The sequence below is a fragment of the Giraffa tippelskirchi genome, chromosome 7 (genome assembly GCF_054371585.1).
Source record: "Giraffa tippelskirchi isolate mGirTip1 chromosome 7, T2T-mGirTip1v1.2.pri, whole genome shotgun sequence".
Taxonomy (NCBI): Eukaryota; Metazoa; Chordata; class Mammalia; order Artiodactyla; family Giraffidae; genus Giraffa; species Giraffa tippelskirchi.
In genome coordinates this window covers 56,163,297-56,182,437 of record NC_137281.1, presented here as the reverse complement: position 1 = coordinate 56,182,437, position 19,141 = coordinate 56,163,297, and the positions used below count along the sequence as shown (strand labels likewise).

At 37.2% G+C, this 19,141-nt stretch overlaps 1 long non-coding RNA gene across 1 annotated transcript in view; it reads left to right on the top strand.

Annotated features, from left to right (window-relative positions):
- The first annotated feature begins 2,775 nt into the window (after nucleotides 1-2,775).
- The window catches only part of LOC145512153 (uncharacterized), a 37,508-nt gene continuing 21,142 nt past the window's right edge, over nucleotides 2,776-19,141 (top strand). The window contains exons 1-2 of the long non-coding RNA XR_014058333.1: nucleotides 2,776-3,045; nucleotides 13,718-14,062. This is a non-coding gene — a long non-coding RNA (uncharacterized LOC145512153). The remainder of the gene's footprint in view (nucleotides 3,046-13,717; nucleotides 14,063-19,141) is intronic.

Below are 19,141 nucleotides of genomic sequence, written 5' to 3'. Positions count from 1 at the left end.
GACTCTATAAATAACTCACAGCCACATCTAGGCTCTATACCATCACACCTCTGTAATCATACCTCACATCTTTCCTTCAGGTCGCGCTATTTACCGTGTCTCAGGAGCTAGAGGACACTCTACTGCTTTCTCGGGAAGGTTTGCTTCGGCCTCTGAAGACACCAGCCCCCTCGCAGGAGCCACACCAGCTGGCTCCTTGTTGGTTTGGGAGTCAGCTAGCAAATACACGAAAGACTCTTATTTGCTATTGATTCCAGTTGCTGCCTCCTTACTCCTGGAATATTTTTCTTATGTGGAACCACCACGTACTTATGTCTTCCCGCTAACTGGACTGGGACCTGCACCCTGGTGTATCTAGCCCCAGGTATCTCTGTTGCTCCTAACAACCATACCCTCCCTACCCCATTAATCCATAACCCACCCAAATGAGTAATTCAATTCATTCCCTTATTGATAAGCTTAGAAATAGCAGCAGGGATTGGAACAGGGACTGCAGGGCTCACGATCTCTTTAAACTTTAAACTATCTGAGTCTCTCAAAGGATCTTACTGAAAGCCTAGAAGAAGTAACCACTGGCCTTATCACTCTCCAGGGCCAACTAGATTCCCTGGCAGCTGTGGTCCTTCAAAACAGAAGAGGGTTAGACCTTCTCACAGCAGAAAAAGGAGGCCTGTGTCCTTTTCTAGACTAAGCCTGCTGTTTCTACGCCAATAAATTGGGTGTTGTAAAGGAAGCAGCAAAGAACCTGACAAATAGGGCCTCAGGAAAACATCAACATCTCAGTAATTCATGGGAAAACTGATTAAGCAATTGGGATTGGATGCCATGGGTCCTACCTTTACTGGGCTCCCTTCTCACATTAACCCTCATTCTGACTTTTGGCCCCTGTCTAGTGCGTCTGTTTTCAAAGTTTCTCCAGGATTGCATACAAGCCTTCACCAATCAGACTGTTCATGAGCTACTTCTAACTGGCTCTAATATCAAAATCAAAAGCCTTGAGCCCATTTAGACTTCCCTTAACCCACGTTAAGCCTTTTCTTATCTTACCCCATGATGTCACCCCAAACTAGCGTGAAGCAGATACAGATGACTGACTTTCAGCCCTTATCCTATATCAAAAAGGCTGGAATGTTAGGGTTCACAACAATTTAGCTATGGTTAAAATATGGCCCACTGTGGCGACCCGACCCAACAAGTCACGGCGGCCACCTGGCCCTGGTGGGCATCCTGTTTCTTCTTTAAGGTGATATCTTGCTTTTCCTTGCTGGTGCCAGTTTCTCAAGACTATGTGACCACCCGACCATGAGACCCCTTCAACTACGTGACCACAAGACCCCAGCTGCAGGCTAAAGATGAACTGAGGCCCCCTCCCTCTGGGGCACAATTTCCTGTCCATAGGGTATAAGAAGGCTTGGCTGTAAAAAGAGTGCTGGTTTCTCTCTAAAATCAGTCACTTCCTCTCTTTCTTCCTGTAATAAATCTTTATCTGCCTGACTGCCTGGCTCGCTCTCTTTGTCTCTGCACTTGCCTTACAAGCACAAAGGGTCATCTTCAGCCCTGGCTTAGAAGCTTGAGGGGCCACATGACAAGGAAGGAGGCTGCTTCCATCCTCTGGGGGTGACAGCCAGTGAGGAGGCCTCTCAGTTTCATTTACATTATTAAATGTTCTCCATCAGGTTCACAAACATTTCTTGCAAAAGTCATACTGGTAAATACTTCAGGCTTTGCAGCCACATATAGTCTGCCTCTGGCACATTTTCTTTCTAGCTTTCATGCTTTTGCTCTCCCTCCCTCGTTTCCTTCCTTCCATACTTTAAAAGGTAAAAAAAAAAAAAAAAATCACTCTTAAAGATTGAACCAAAACAGGTTCTGGGTGGTTTGCTAGCTCCTGGTCTTAAATAATCAGTAGAACAATAAATTTAGGCCTGAATTGGTGTTTGCCATGTTTTGTATCAGGCTTCCCTGATAGCTCAGTTGGTAAAGAATCTGCCTGCAATGCAGGAGACCTGGGTTCGATCCCTGGGCTGGGAAGATCCCCAGGAGAAGGGAAAGGCTACCCATTCCAGTATTCTGGCCTGGAGAATTCCACGGACTGTGTAGTCCGTGGGGTCACAAAGAGTCGGACACGACTGTGTGACTTTCACTTTCATGTTGCGTAGTGTTAACACATCCACTGTGATTGATTTCAAGCCTCAGTGTGAAGGCTCTTCACTGTCAGAAAGGCCTGCAGAAGCAGGAGGTGATGTGTCCCACGTAGAGACACTATGAGTAAATAACCACAAAACAGGGCTGACGGTGACATGTGGCACTGTAAACAAGAAGGGTGGAGTTCTGAGCATCTGTTGCCTTGTTTTTAATGTAATTTGGAATATCTGTACTTTAATTTTTAACAAAGTCTGTGTTTAACAACCACTCCTGTAATTCCTGAAAAGTCGACAGCTGGCTCTCCCGAGCTGGTTCTGACCACCCCCAGCACAGCACTGCTCATGCCCTTGAGGGTGAGAGGTCTGTGCTCCCTCTTATCACTGGGATGTGACCCCAGGAGTGGGATTATGGGCCTCCTTTCCCGTTGAGGATGTGGCCGTGTCCTCACTGATGGGAGAACAAGGCGGAACCTGAGTTCTGGCTCTGTGACGCGGGTGGGTCAGGCGTGGTGTCTCCGGAGCCTACCACAGGCACAGGCGAAGTCACTTCTCCCTTGCTTACCCTTCTGTTTAGAGTTCCGTTACAACGGTCCTCTCTGTGTTCTAACTGAATGTTAGAATTCCCTTGTCTGAGTGAGGTAACTGACACTAAGGTAAAATGACTGCCCTGACATCACAGGGCTGAACATCTCTGACTCAGCATCGAAACCGCATCTTGAACGCCAAGTCCACTGGGGTTTCCACGTCATCCTGTTACAGCTGAAGTCAGTCAGTCACTAGTCTGTTCAGGCCCCCGGCTGGGGATTGAGCAGACCCAAGGCTGCTCTGGACAGACTGCGGCCTTGTCTCTGGAGATGCTGCACCAGTGAGAGGTGTGGTTTGGAGAAGGCGCCCATGAGGGGTGAGAGCAGGGCCCCGCCTGGGCCGTCAGGGGGACGGAGGTGGCCGGGGCGCCTCTGTTGAGCACAAACAAGGGACGTGTGCCTGTGCTGCGAGCTACGGGGACTGCAGACTTGGAGAGGGAGAGGGGTCTAGGATCTGACACTCGCATGTCACACATGGACCAGCTTTAACGTCCTCTTATCAGCGGCCTCAGGACCACTTCTGATAATGATAGTCTTACAAGACCCCAGGGGACCTGGGACCTGATTCATTCCCAGCTGCGACTGACACATGGACATGCTCTCTGAGAAATCATTAAGTCCTTTTAAAACAAATACATAATAAATATTATGTATTTTATGAATATTAATATTAGTATTACTATTAATGATAATATTGGAATATCTAATGTAATTTTTCACAAAGGCTGTGTTTAACAACCATTATTATTGTTAGTATTACAATAATACTGTATTATTACTACAATCTTAATATTAATAAATATTAGTGTTAGTTAATAGTAATGATAACATTATATATAATGCTAATATAATAATAATATAATTATATAATATTATAGTATATAATATATCATTATATATAATACAATAATGTTTTATTATAAAATACATATAGCATATAATATACAATATATAATAATATAACATAATATATAATATTATAAATATATTAGTATTAATTATTAACCAATAATATTAGTTATTATATTAATATATGATATCTTGTAAATAATATATAATATATACTATACTATACTATATAATTATATAATATATAATATATATTATAATAATATACTATATAATTATATAATATATAATAAAATAATATATATAATATAAAAATAATTTATATAATATTATAAAAATAATATATTATAATATATAAAATCTATAATATATAATTATATAATTTTATATAATATAATATACAATATAATAATGTAATATAAATAATAATATTATTTAGTATATAATCTATAACTATATATAATATAATAATATATATAACATTATAATATGCCATATATATTACATATTATTATATAAAACATATATATAATATATATAACATAATAATTATCGAATATTATAATATATAATATATAATGATACACATACATATATATATACTATATACATACATATATTATAATATACATAATGATATATACTATCATATATATATAATTATATAATACATAATATATTATAAAATATATCATATTATATATATTATAAATTATGTATTATAATGTATTATATATAACATATATTGATATTATATTAATATAGTATATAGTATATAATTATATATACATAATATATATGTATATTATAATGTGTATATGACATATATGTACTATATCTAATATGTATATATGTATGCATATATATGTATACATACATAATATGTATGTATGTATATATGTATACATGTATACATATGTATATAAAACATATATATTATATGCATATATGTACATATGTATTATGCCTATATAATATTATGTATATTATAATATTCTATATGTATATCACTATATTAATATATATTAATATATTATATAATTATATCATATATAAATACATACAATAATATATATGTATATTATTATGTATATATATATAAATATTTATAAATATATAATACATACTATATCTTATATAAAATATATTATATATATTATATTATACATTATATATTATATATATGATATCATATATTGTATATATATTATTATAATATTATATTTTATATAATATAATGTATATAATATAGTATATAATATATACATAATACACTATAATATATATTATTATATGTAATATATTATATATATTATGTATGATATTTATATAATATATAATTTATATTTTTATAATATATCATATATTACATATACATTATATATATTACCTAGTATATATAACATATATGTAATATATACCTTATTTAATGTATATAATATATACAATATGCGATATAATTAATGTATAATAACATAATTATATTTTATATATTTATAATATTATATATTATATAATGTACATATATTATATATAATATATATAATATATATAGCATATAATATAGTATATATAATATGTATAATATAGATTATATTTTATATTATATTTATTTATATTATATTTAAATTGTATTTATATTATATTTATATATAACATATATTATATTATACACACTATTTTAAATATGTATAATATATATTATGTAATATATATAATATATAACATATATAGTATATAGATATGTATACTATAATAATAAAAGAAATATTATATTATATTAATATAATATATTATATATGATATATATAATATATTATACAATACATTATAGATTATATTATATATAATATGTATAATATAGTGTAATATATTATATATGATGTAATATATAATATACACATAATATATATATCATATGTTATATATAAATATGTATTTATATATAATATATATTATACATGTATTTATATATGTATAATATATATGTAATATATGTATGTATTATAATATATAGAATATAATATACATATATGTGTTGTTAATGTATATTTTTATATGTATATTATAGTAGTATACATTTATATATTGTATAATTATATAATATATATAAGTATATTTAATTATATATATTATTATAGATATATAATATATATGATAAAACATATTATATGTTATATAATATATATTATATATAATTCTATTATATATTATTTAGTATACATATATTATAATATATAATATATGCTACTGCTGCTGCTAAGTTGCTTCAGTCATGTCCGACTCTGTAAGACCGCATAGACAACAGCCCACCAGGCTCCGCCGTCCCTGGGACTCTCCAGGCAAGAACACTGGAGTGGGTTGCCATTTCCTTTTCTGATATAATATATATATATATTATATAATCTCTAATATATATTAAGTAATATATATAAATATATTTTGTATATTTATATATTATATATATTTGTATCATATACATGTTATATATATTATATGTAATATATATTATTATATATAATGTATATTGTATATATTTGTATTATATATGTTATATATATTATATAATGTATATTATATATTATAAATAATGTATATTGTATAATATATAACTATATATATTATATAATTAATACAGTTATATATTCTATATATTATTTATAATATATAATATTATACATAATATGTATTATATATAATATTAATATATAGTTATATATTATATAATTATTTAATATTATATACTATAATATATACTATAATAATAGTATAATACTCACCCAGTGTGAGTGCTGGCATCTGGAAGGACCCCCGTGTCACCCTGGTGGAGACACAGAAGTTCCAGCAGGTGCCCCACTCCTCCCCAACGATGGATCCCGTGAGGTTGATTCCTCCCATCACTTCTGGCACGAATGCAGTGCTGTGGGCCAGAGTGTGCCCTGTGGCCCTACCTCGGAACGTTTGAAATGCTCGGGGGCCACCAGCTGGCACTGAGGAGTCAGGTCCTGCTGGGCCAGACTTTGACCAGTGAGACAGGAGATGGCAGGGAGCTGGGGGTCCGTGGCCTCTCTTTGTCCTCTGATGCTGGACACAGTCCAGAGGTGGCCTGCTGACTGGGCCACCAGCTGTGTCTTTTTGCGAAGCAATGGCCTCTGAGTAATGCAAGACTTGCTCTCTGCTTCCAGACATTTCCTGCGTCTCTCCTCCTTCCCCTCACTTTTTCACCCAGGGAATTACAACTCCTCTTAAAACCTTAGCTTTATGTTAACAAAATTTTTTTTATTCTTGAGCCTTGATTTGTGTATTATAAGGCATCTGAGCAAAGGCAGCACAGGATCATTGGGAAATTACCTCTCAGTTTTCCTTGTGAACATTGCACAAATGAAAAATAAGTCCATCCTTGTGTGATTTCAGTTCGATTTATAGCATGTTGTCATTAAGTAGGAATCCACGTGGAAGAATAGAAATAACAATTCAGTGGTTCTTACCAAGGCTTCAGAGACCCTGCAACAGATGGTCCCTTCCTACCTTCTAGACTCACTTTTCAACCTCTCTCCCTGTCCACTCAGCTCCAGTTTCCTCCTCAAGGCTGACGATACTCGTGCCTCAGGGCCTTTGCACTTGCTCTCCCCACTTCTTTCTTGATGACTAATGACTTCTATGTCAGTTTTAACCCTTAAGTATTTCATATGTTTGAACTTACTGTTTTTTTATGTTTAATTTTGATGTCATAGGTATGTGGGTTTATTTCTGGGCTCTCTGTTCTGTTCCTTTAACCTCTGTGTGTGTTTTTGCACCAGTACGGTACTGTTTTGATTACTTTGTAGTATAGTCTCAAGTCAGGGCACCCGATTCTCCCAGTTTTGTAGTTCTTTTCTCAAGATTGTTTTGGCTATTCAGGCTCTTTTGTGTTTCTTTACACATTTTTAAATTGTTCCATCTATATCTGTGAAAAAATGCCCTTAGTATTTTGATAGGGATTGCTTTGAATCTGTAAATTGCCTTAGGTAGCATTGTTAGTTTCTAGAGACAAAGAAATATAATTTATTTCAGTATATTGATCTTGTATCAACTTTGCCGAACTTAGTTTTCAGAGATTGTGTGTGTGTGTGTGTGTGTGTGTGTGTGTGTGTGTATTTTGTAGAATTCTCTATGTAAAAATGAATTTGAGATAATGTGTATTGTGCTGTTTTGGGTACAATGTCCTATAATTGTCAATTAGGTCAAGGTGATCAATAATATTGTTTGCCTTTTACATTTTTCCTGATTTTCTGTGTACTTTCTCTCTATTGAGAGAGGATTGTTTAAATATTTGACTATAATTTGAGTTTGTTTCCTTTGTGGTTGTATTATCTTTGTGCATTTTTAAGGTCTTTTATCAATTGAATAAAGGTTTAGGGTTATAGACTCTTGGTGAATTTTTCATTATGACTGCTTTTTGATTATGAAATGACCCTCTTTGTTCCTGGTGTATTCTTTTCTCTAAGACTTCCTTTGTCTGATATCTTTTTCTGTAGTTTTAATTTCAAATTATCTCTGTCTTTATGTTTAGTGCGAGCTTCCTGTAGGTACCCTACAGGTGAATATTGGTTCTTTGTCCAGTTGCTTGCCGCTGCTGCTGCTAAGTCTGTCTTAAATAGCATATTCAGACTGTCTCCATTTAGTGTGTTTATTTTTATAGTTGGGTTTAAATTCACCATCTTGCTCTTTTTAAAAATCAGTCTCATTTGCTTATGTTTCCCTCTTTTTGTAATTTCTTTGGGAAATGGCATATTTCCTTCTTCCTGGTTATCTTTGTTTTATTAGTCACATGGTTTGTTTTGTTATTTTAAGGATTGTTTAGGGTAAATAATAAAGCTTTTCAAGTTATCTCTATCTAAGTGATATTATATTTCTTTGCATAGTAGATGGTTATACTGGAGTTCTATCATTTTAGACATTAAGAAAGCTGAAATTCCAGAGAAGTGATGTGACTTGTCTGTGGCTAGAAACCTCAGTTAGGGGCTAAAACAGGAATTCTAGTTTACTGACTTCAGACTCGGTGCAACACTAGCGTGAGTGTCAGGGCATTTTCTTTGGAGAATACCAAGTCACCACAGTTACAAATTATAAGTACCAATGTGGAAAATTTGGGCATTATTCTTTATTAGGAAAATACATGTTTTAAACATCCAATAGAAAAGCCCTAACATTTCCCTTCAGACCACTTGGATAGGTGTCGCACAGAACCACTAGGTAAATACTTAGAGATAAAACAAGCCAGCTTTTAGTTGAGACCCTGGAGCAGAATTCGGTTTCCTTTGGCTCTTCACATTAGTCACTCTGGGACAGTGATTCACATCCCATAAATCACATTCTGACTGTGACTGGGAGGGTTGTCTGAAGTTGTATTTACTCATCTTATTCTCTGTGCCAGTACTGAGGAATATCTGAGACTGTCATCCCAATAGGTACCTCTCTCTAGGCCTGGTTATGTAAAAACTGAATTTCTTGCGTTTGTAGCATTAGAATTACACAGTTCATCTGTTAATACATTTGATTTGGGAGGATCAGATTTTATGTTCCATTGAGCCTCAAAGGAGCAAAGAGAGAGTCTATTAATAATACAAATGAGGCTTCCCTTGTGGCTCAGATGGTTAAAGATCCACCCACAATGAGGGAAACCTGGGTTCGATCCCTGGGTTGGGGAGATCCCCTGGAGGAGGGCATGGCAACCCACTCAGTATTCTTGCCTGGAAAATCCTCATGAACAGAGGAGCCTGGCAGGCTATGGTCAATGGGGTCACAAAGAGTCGGACATGACTGAGCAACTAAACACAGCACAGCAATAATATGAATGTATGAATGTTACTTTTAAACACAAGTGTGACATAAACAAGAACCAATATTTATTAAAATTCAAAATAAATTTTTGGATTCCCATAATTATATCAGATATGTTTTCCTTAGTATAATTGGATTTCTGGGCAGCTTTATTCCAAGTATTATATGGAGTGAAAAAGTTGGCTTAAAGCTCAACATTCAGAAAACTAAGATCATGGCATCTGGCCCCATCACTTCATGGGAAATAGATGGGGAAACAGTGGAAACAGTGTCAGAGTTTATTTTTCTTGGCTCCAAAATCACTGCAGATGGTGATTGCAGCCATGAAATTAAAAGACACTTACTCCTTGGAAGGAAAGTTATGACCAACCTAGATAGCATATTTAAAAGCAGAGACATTACTTTGCCAACAAAGGTCCATCTAGTCAAGGCTATGGTTTTTACAGTAGTCTTGTAGGCATGTGAGAGTCGGACGGTGAAGAAAGCTGAGTGCTGAAGAATTAATGTTCTTGAACTGTGGTGTTGAAGAAGACTCTTGAGAGTCCCTTGGACTGCAAGGAGATCCAACCAGTCCATCCTAAAGGAGATCAGTCCTGGGTGTTCATTGGAAGGACTGATGTTGAAGCTGAAACTCCGATACTCTGGCCACCTCATGCGACGAGTTGACTCATTGGAAAAGACCCTAATGCTAGGGAGGATTGGGGGCAGGAGGAGAAGGGGACGACAGAGGATGAGATGGCTGGATGGCATCACCGACTCAATGGACATGGGTTTGGGTAGACTCGGGGGGTTGGTGATGGACAGGGAGGCCTGGCATGCTGCGATTCATGGGGTCGAAAAGAGTTGGACACAACTGAGCAACTGAGCTGAACTGACTGATATACTTAAGATTCAAATGAAGTGCTCTTCTGGTATTTATACACCATTATTTTTTGTTACTATTCATGAGCTCTAAATAGCAGATAACTTACTTTTTGAACCTAGAAGACAGGTCATAAATGTAATCAGTTGTTACAACTAGTCTGATTTCTGCTTTTTCTCTGGTTGAAGAAATAAAGAGGAGAATTCTTAGACTGAAACAAAGTTTATCAGACTAGGAATTTATGTAGGGATGTGTGTGTGTGTGTGTGTGTGTGTGTGTATGTACGTACATGTATTCATTCATTTTCCAGAACTTGTTTTTTAAATAATATCAGTGATGCCAAAATGCCTCAATCTCGCTCATATAAGAATGTTATCTATATATTTCTTTTATATATATGTATATGTCTATATGTTTCTTAACATAAAACTTTTAGACTAACATTTATATAACCAGAAGAATTCTTAGGCTTAGTAAGGCATTTGACAATTTCTATTCAGCTTCTCCAGAAGTTCACACTGTCTTGGGGGGAAGAAAGAGGAATAACCAGGTCCAGTGGTTTCCCAAGCCAACAACAGCAGCTGTGTGTGTACAGGTGGATGATCATCATAAACACGGGCCTCTGAGGACAACGTAAAGAAGGGTTTCTGTGCTGGGGGTGTGAGAGCAGAGAGTGGAGAGGTGACCAGTGAAAATGAGAGGGCTGAAAAACGAAAGGCACTTAGCCTGTTCCAGTCACTCTTGTACAGCTGTACCACTTCCAGACCAAATGCAGCTCTTTCCAGGCTTTCCCATATGGTTTAATAAAACAAGTTTCTCAGCATTCTGCAGTGCAGTCATCTATTGGAAGAGATGTTTAGCGGGCAGTTTCACTCTCTCATTTCTTTAAAAGAGACATGTTCTTAGTGCTCTTTTCATCTCAGTTACGGGAAATCACTTTATTTCCTACTCTCTACCATCCTAGACTCGATGATGGCAGGTTATTGCCCTGCACGCCCCACTGCAGGTGACCATGCTGAGTCCCATCCTGGACATGGCTTGACTTCATTTCCTAAAATGTGCTTGAGACAGACTGATCACTGGGGTGAATAACAACACAAAAATTCTGTAAAACTGAATTAAATGGTTTACTCAGGAGAATCAAGACTGTAGGATGAAGTTTTGTAAAGGATTAGTATAAAAAGATTGGGTTTGATTAATGAGATGTTCATTTATTTATTTGAAAATATTTCTGAATGCTCTCCTAGTCCCAGGCACTGTATTATGTTTGGTAAATTGAAAAAAAAAAAAATGACATTGCCCTTGGAACTCAAAATTTAATCTGGGAGGGAATCAGTAAGCAGGTGGACAAATAAAAATCTTAATTCTGTATTATAATACAATTATATTTGATATGTGCTATGACAGAGAATAATTTAGCTTGGCTCCTATTCGGAAGTCCCTCAAGAATTAGTATGTAAACCAAGACTCAGTGATAGATATCCCTGTCAGTTCAGTGGTAAAGAATCCATCTGCCCACACAGGAGGTCCAGCTTTGCTCTCTGGGTTGGAAAGATCCCCTGGAGAAGGGAATGGCAGCACACTCCAGTATTCTTGCCTGGAAAATCCTATGGATAGAGGAGCCTGGTGGCCTACAGTCGATGGGGTCTCAAAGAGTCGGACACGACTCAGTGACTAAAAAACAACGATAGATACTACCAGTCCACCCTGTGAAAGTTTGGTGACATCATTTTGGAGAAATGAAGTAACATGATCAGAAGTCTGAAGATGGAGAAAACTAGGCATATTTGAGAAAGGGCAAAGGGAGCCAATGTGCTAGGGAGAAGGCAGAACTGAAGTCAGGGGAGATGTACTGAGCTGACCAAGCACTTCATTTACATATTGGGTTTTCCATAATGTCTATGGAAAAACCCAAATGAACTTTTTGGCCAATCCAGGAGTTTGGGTTACTTAGGACCTTGTAAATCATATTAAGGTGTTCAGAGTTTAGATAAAAATAGTTCAATATTTTGCAGAGAAGGAAATGGCAACCCACTCCAGTATTCTTGCCTCGAGAATCCCAGGGATGGAGAAGCCTGGTGGGCTGCCGTCTATAGGGTCACACGGAGTCGGACACGACTGAAGCGACTTAGCAGCAGCAGCAGCAGCAGCAGCAGTTCAACATTTTAGTTCCATTTCTCCTTTACTAATTGGTATTCTGTTAATTAGTATAAATTCTTGAGCAAACATAAATTATTTAATAATATATTAACTACTTTATACCTACTTTAATCCTGAAAACAAATGACCTGAGATCATCCAATGGAAAAGAATAGGTATTTGATAGGCTGATGTGCTGAAAGAAATGATAATGACTTTAAAATGACATAGACTAAGTTAAGGTGGTAGAAGCAGATTTAGAACCCAATTCATGTTTAATCTTTTTTTTTTTTTACAGTTCAATTAATTTTTGACAAATGCATACATTTGTGTGACTCATACCCTGATCAAGATACAGAACATTTCCATCACTCAGAAGAGTTTTCTTAAGTCCTCTCCCAGTCAGTTCCTACCCCTACCCCAGAGGCAGTCACTGTTTGTAGATTGGCTTTAACTGTTCCAGCACTTTATATGCGGAGAAGGCAATGGCACCCCACTCCAGTACTCTTGCCTGGAAAATCCCATGGACAGAGGGGCCTGGAGTCCATGGGGTCTCGAAGAGTTGGACACGACTGAGTGACTTCACTTTCACTTTTCCCTTTCATGCATTGGAGAAGGAAATGGCAACCCACTCCAGTGTTCTTGCCTGGAGAATCCCAGGGACGGTGGGCTGCCGTCTATGGGGTTCCACAGAGTCGGACATGACTGAAGCGACTTAACAGCAACAGCAGCAGCACTTTATATGAATGTTATTATAGAGTATATACCCCTTTTGTGTCTGGCTTTTTTTTTTTTTTTTTTGCTCAGCTTAATGTTTTTGGGATTCACCCATATTTTTGCTTCTATTAGTTATATATTGCTTTTTATTGCTAATTTTTTTTTTATTATTCTACTGCAGGGAATACCATGGTTTGCTTATCCATTTACCTATTGATTCGGTTGTTTCTAGTGTGAGATTAATATGAATAAAGGTGCTATAAACATTCTCTTTTAAGTCCTTTTAAGGATATAAGTTTTCATTTTTCTAGAATAAATACCTGGCATTGAAGTTGCTGGTTCATAATATGGTAAAATATATACAAATGTACATTATATAAAACTATTAAGGCGTTTTTCAAAGCATTTGTACCTTTTACATTCTCATCAGCAGTGCATAAAAGTTTTGGTTGAATCACATTCTTGTCACTATTTTGCATTTTCAGTTTTTAAAAATTTTAGCCATTCTGGGAGGTGTATAGAGGTTGTCACTAACTTTTCAAATCATCAGTTCATATTCTAGGCATTATTTTTTCATTTGTTTGTTTTGTTTCTTAAAGAAATTAATCGAGGACATGTTTAATCTTTAACACGATTCTGTCGAGCATCAATGGACTGAAAAATGAATCCTAGATGTACTGATGTATCACGATAAAATGTGAGAAAACATACTGTATGAAAAAGAGGATTCAGGAATGGAAAATGTAATGGAGATGGAACAGTTTTCTCGTTTGGATGTCTATACTTCCTAAAGAAGATGGAAATGAGTGGAAACTTAAAATATCGTAAACACTGTAACCCACTTATGTGTCAGTAATGGTAAAAGTAAGAGCTGGACCAAAACTCTCTGCCATTGTGTGGAGCATCTTTGTTACAACAGAAGTTGGGAAAGGCATGAAGGACAGGTCAGTATTGTGCATAGAGCTGTCATCTAAAGCGTTTTTCTGTAATTATTTATCTGCCCTACTTTCAACCTCAAGATGTACTTTTTCTCTTTTTGAGTTGCCTTTTCATGTCTTCCAGTCACTCAGGCCCTTCCAGCTTTTGAGTTCTTTCGATAGAGTACTGTCTAATAAATCCTTCAAGCAGTAATTCACCATTTAAAAAATAATTGCTAGAACACCTGTCATGCAGGACATATAGTAAGATACTACCCTTCCTCTCCAAACAATGAAACTGGATCAGTAGAAAGAAATATTTACATTAGTAACCAAATGCAGGAAAAAAGTTGTAGTTGGTGCTAGAGAAATTAAAAACATCTGAGGAGGGAATTCAGAAGAGAAAGTGACAACATTTAGTTGGGAGGGAGGATGAACACAATTACAGAGGCGGCAGAAGCTGAAATGATACTTTGAAGAGTGGGCATTACTGCGCAGGTCAGGAAACGGGTCCTGGTGAAGGAGAGGCTTGCACGCGCACTTCCTGAAACCAGCGTGATGCCGCCAACTGGTGTTTTGGTCAAAGGCCTGTGTTTCACAGCTTGATCACTTACTTTGGTTCATCCTATTGGCTTGGCCAAAAGGTTCATTTGAGTTATCCCATAACATCTTATGGAAACTTTTTGGCCAACCCAAAACTTAGTACCAAATGACTATTGGTTATTATCAGAAATAAACCCACCTAGTAAGATAAAAATATGTATTCAGATAAGGCTCATTTGTGTTTGTTTTACTGTGGGAACCGGGTTCCCTGGGATACCCTCGTGTAGTTCACTCCCCGTTGCACTAAGGTTGGTCTCCGAGACAAACATGATGCGGAAGAGAGGATGGAAAGCAGCCTCTGAGATGAGGTTGTAAGATACTGCTGCTTCTGGCTTGATTGCTTGCTTGCTTCTTCTTGGGTCTCTCACTCAAGATAAAGCCAGCTGCCGTGTGATGAGTAGCCCTGTGGAGGGGCCTGCTAGTGAGGACCTGAGGCCTCCAGCCAGCAGGAGATGCTGACACCCCAGTGAAGCCTTGCGAAGAGCAGGGTCTGGTGGCCATCTTGATGGCCACCCCATGGGAGATACACCTGGTGGCTTAGATGGTAAAGAATCTGCCTGAAATGCAGGAGACCTGGGTTCTATCCCTGGGTTGGGAAGATTCCCCTGGAGAAGGGAATGGGAACCCACTTCAGTATTCTTGCCTGGAGAACTCCATGGACAGAGGAGCCTGGCTGGCTACAGTCCATGGGGTCCCAAAAACTTGGACACAACTGAGTGACTCACACTTTCACTTTGTTTCTTTCCATGGGAGACCCTGAGCTAGAGCCAGCTAAAGTGCTTCTGGATTCTCAACTTCAGGAAATGTTAGTGAATGATTTTAAGCTATTAGTGAAGGGTTTTAACGGCTTCCCCCCTGGCTCAGTCCGTAAAGAATCTGGAGACCTGGAGAATGCAGAAGACCTGGGTTCCATCCCTGGGTCAGGAAGAGCCTCTGGAGAAATAATCTGGCTTCCCTGGTGACTCAAATGGTAAAGAATCTTCCTGCAATTCAGGAGACCTGGGTTCAATCCTTGGCTTGGGAAGATGCCCTAGAGAAGGGAATGGCTACTCATTCCAGTATTCTTGCCTGGAGAATTCCATGGACAGAGGAGCCTGGCGGGCTACAGTCTTTGGGGTTGCAAAGAGTTGGACACTACTGAGCCAGTTCCACTTTACAATTTAAGCTGCTAAGTTTGAAGGTAATTTGGTTAAGCATGCTGCTGCTGCTGCTGCTAAGTCGCTTCAGTCGTGTCCGACTTTGTGCGACCCCATAGACGGCAGCCCACTAGGCTCCCCCGTCCCTGGGATTCTCCAGGCAAGAACACTGGAGTGGGTTGCCATTTCCTTCTCCAGTGCATGAAAGGGAAAAGTGAAAGTGAAGTCGCTCAGTCATGTCCAACTCTTTGCGACCTCATGGACTGCAGCCTACCAGACTCCTCCATCCATGGGATTGTCCAGGCAAGAGTACTGGAGTGGGGTGCCATCGCCTTCTCCGGTTAAGCATGAATAGGCAACTAATGAAATTCCAACCACATAGAATAATATCTGATATATATGAAAGATTTTAAATAAAGGAGACTTCATATATTTAATATATAAATAAATGGAGTGTTACTTACTTTTTATACAGGGGGCTTTAAAAATTAAACAGAAATATATAAGCTTTTATGTAGAACTCAAATTAAGGTTTTTAATGTTTTTCAGCTGATTTTTAAAATTAATTTTTATTGGTATATAGTTGCATTACAATGCGTATTAGTTTCTACCATACAACAAATTGAATCAGCTATGCATATTCATATATCTGTTCTTTTTTGGATTTATTTCCCATTTCGGTCACTACAGAGCACTCTGTGCTATAAAGTATGTTCTCCTCTGTTGTCTATTTTATACATATTTTCAATAGTGTATACATGGCAATCCCAATCTCCCAATTCTTGTCCCCTGTCTGCCTTGATATCCATGTTTATTTTCCACGCCTGTGTCTGTATTTGCAGATAAGTTCATCTATACCAATTTCCTAGAGTCCACATATGTAGGATCTTTGTTTTTTCTGACTCACATCACTCAGTATGACAGTCTCTAGGTCCATCCACAGCTCTGCAAATGACCCAATTTCTTTTTATGGGTGAATAATAATCCATTCGGAGAAGGCAATGGCACCCCACTCCAGTACTCTTGCCTGGAAAATCCCATGGACTGAGGAGCCTGGTAGGCTATAGTCCATGGGGTCACTAAGAGTTGGACACGACTGAGCAACTTCACTTTCACTTTTCCCTTTCATGCACTGGAGAAGGAAATGGCAACCCACTCTAGTATTCTTGCCTGGAGAATCCCAGGGACGGTGGAGCCTGGTGGGCTACCGTCTATGGGGTTGCACAGATTTGGACATGACTGAAGCGACTTAGCAGCAGCAGCAGCAATAATCCATTATATATATGTACCACATCTTGTTTAGCCATTCCCCTGTTGAGGAATGGTTGCTTCCATGTCCATGTCCTGGCTAATGCTGCAATGAACATTGGGGTGCATATGTCTTTTTGAATTATGGTTTTCTCTGGATATATGTCCACTAGTGGGGTTGCTAGGTTATATGGTAGTTCTATTTTTAGTTTTTTAAGGCACCTGCATACCGTTCTTCAAAGTGACTGTGTCAATTTACATTCCCACCAACAGTGTAGAAGGGTTCCCTTTTCTTCAAACTCTGTCTGGCATTCTCCACAAATCCTACTTGCTGTTTGTAGATTTTTTTATGACAGCCATTCTGGCTGGTGTGAGATGATACCTTATTGTAGTTTTGATCTGAATTTGTCTAATAGTGATGTTGAGCATCTTTTCATGTGTTTGGCCATCAGTATGCCTTCTTTGAGAAATATCTATTAATCTTCCACCCATTTTTTGATTGAATTGTTTTTTTCTTTTTTTTGATATTGAGCTGCATGAGCTGTTTGTTTATTTGGAGTTTTGTCTGTTGCTTCATTTGCAAATATTTTCTCCATTTCCTAGGGTTGTCTTTTCATCTTGTTTATTGCTGTGAAGAAGCTTTCAAGTTTAATTAGGTCCAATTTGTTTATTTTTGTTTTTATGTTCATTACCTGTGTCAGGAAGATCCCCTGAAGTAGGAAATACTGGCAACCCACTCCAGTATTCTTGCCTGGAAAATTCCATGGACAGAGGAATCTGGAAGGCTACAGTCCATGGGGTTGCAAAGAGTAAGACAGGACTGAACATGCATGCACACACAAAAAGATCTTGCTGTGATTTTTGTCAGAGAGTCTTTTCCTATATTTTTTGCTTAAGTTTTATAGTGTCTGATCTTACATTTAGGTCGTTAATCTGTTTTGATTTTATTTTTGTATATGGTGTTAGAGAGTGTGTTTTAATATTATTCTTTTACTTGTAGTTGTCCAGTTTTCACAGAACCACTTATTGAAGAGACTGCTCTATCTCCATTGTTTGTTCTTGCCTCATTTGTCATAGGTGAGGTGACCATAGGTGCTCTGGTTTATCTCTAGGTTTTCTATCCTGTTTCATTGATCTGTATTTCTGTTTTTATGCCAATATCATACTGTCTTGTTTACTGTAGTTTTGTAGTGTAGCCTGAAGTCAAGGAGCCTGATTCCTCCATCCAACTCTGTTTTTCTTTCTGAAGATTGCTTTGACTATTCTGGGTCTTTTGTGTTTCCATACAAATAGTAGAACGTTTTGTTCTAATTCTGTGAAAAGTGCCATTGGTAATTTGATAGGGACTGCATTGACTCTGTAGATTGCCATGGGTAAGGTAGTCATTTTCACAATATTGATTCTTCCCATCCAAGAATATGGTATATCTCTCTGCTTGATTTCTCTCATCAGTAGCTTATAGTTTTCTGTGTACAAGTTTTTCCCCCCTTAGGTAGATTTATTCATAGGTAGATGAATTCTTTTTGTTGCTATGGTAAATGGGATATTCGGAGAAGGCAATGGCACCCCACTCCAGTACTCTTGCCTGGAAAATCCCATGGATGGAGGAGCCTTGGTAGGCTACAGTCCATGGGGTCGCTAAGAGTCGGACACGACTGAGCGACTTCACTTTCACTTTTCCCTTTCATGCACTGGAGAAGGAAATGGCAACCCACTCCAGTGTTCTTGCCTGGAGAATCCCAGGGACGGGGGATCCTAGTGGGCTGCCGTCTATGGGGTCGCACAGAGTCGGACACGACTGAAGCGACTTAGCAGCAGCAGCAGCAGCAAATGGGATATTTGTGTATCAATTTTGTATCCCACAGCTTTACTAAATCCATTGACTAGCTACAGTAATTTTCTGGTGGCATCTTTCAGATTTTTTATATATCAAAGGAGGTTTAAAGAATTTTGAAATATGAATTTGGCATCATTCAGTACACTAGTTACTTACTCAGAAGTAAGTCCCTGACATTTAAATATCAGTGTTGGCTGCATGTTAAGATTTAATTTTGGCAGTTGGCTCCATTTTATATAAAGGCTATGATTTTTGTTTGTTTTATTCTCCAGAAACAGATTA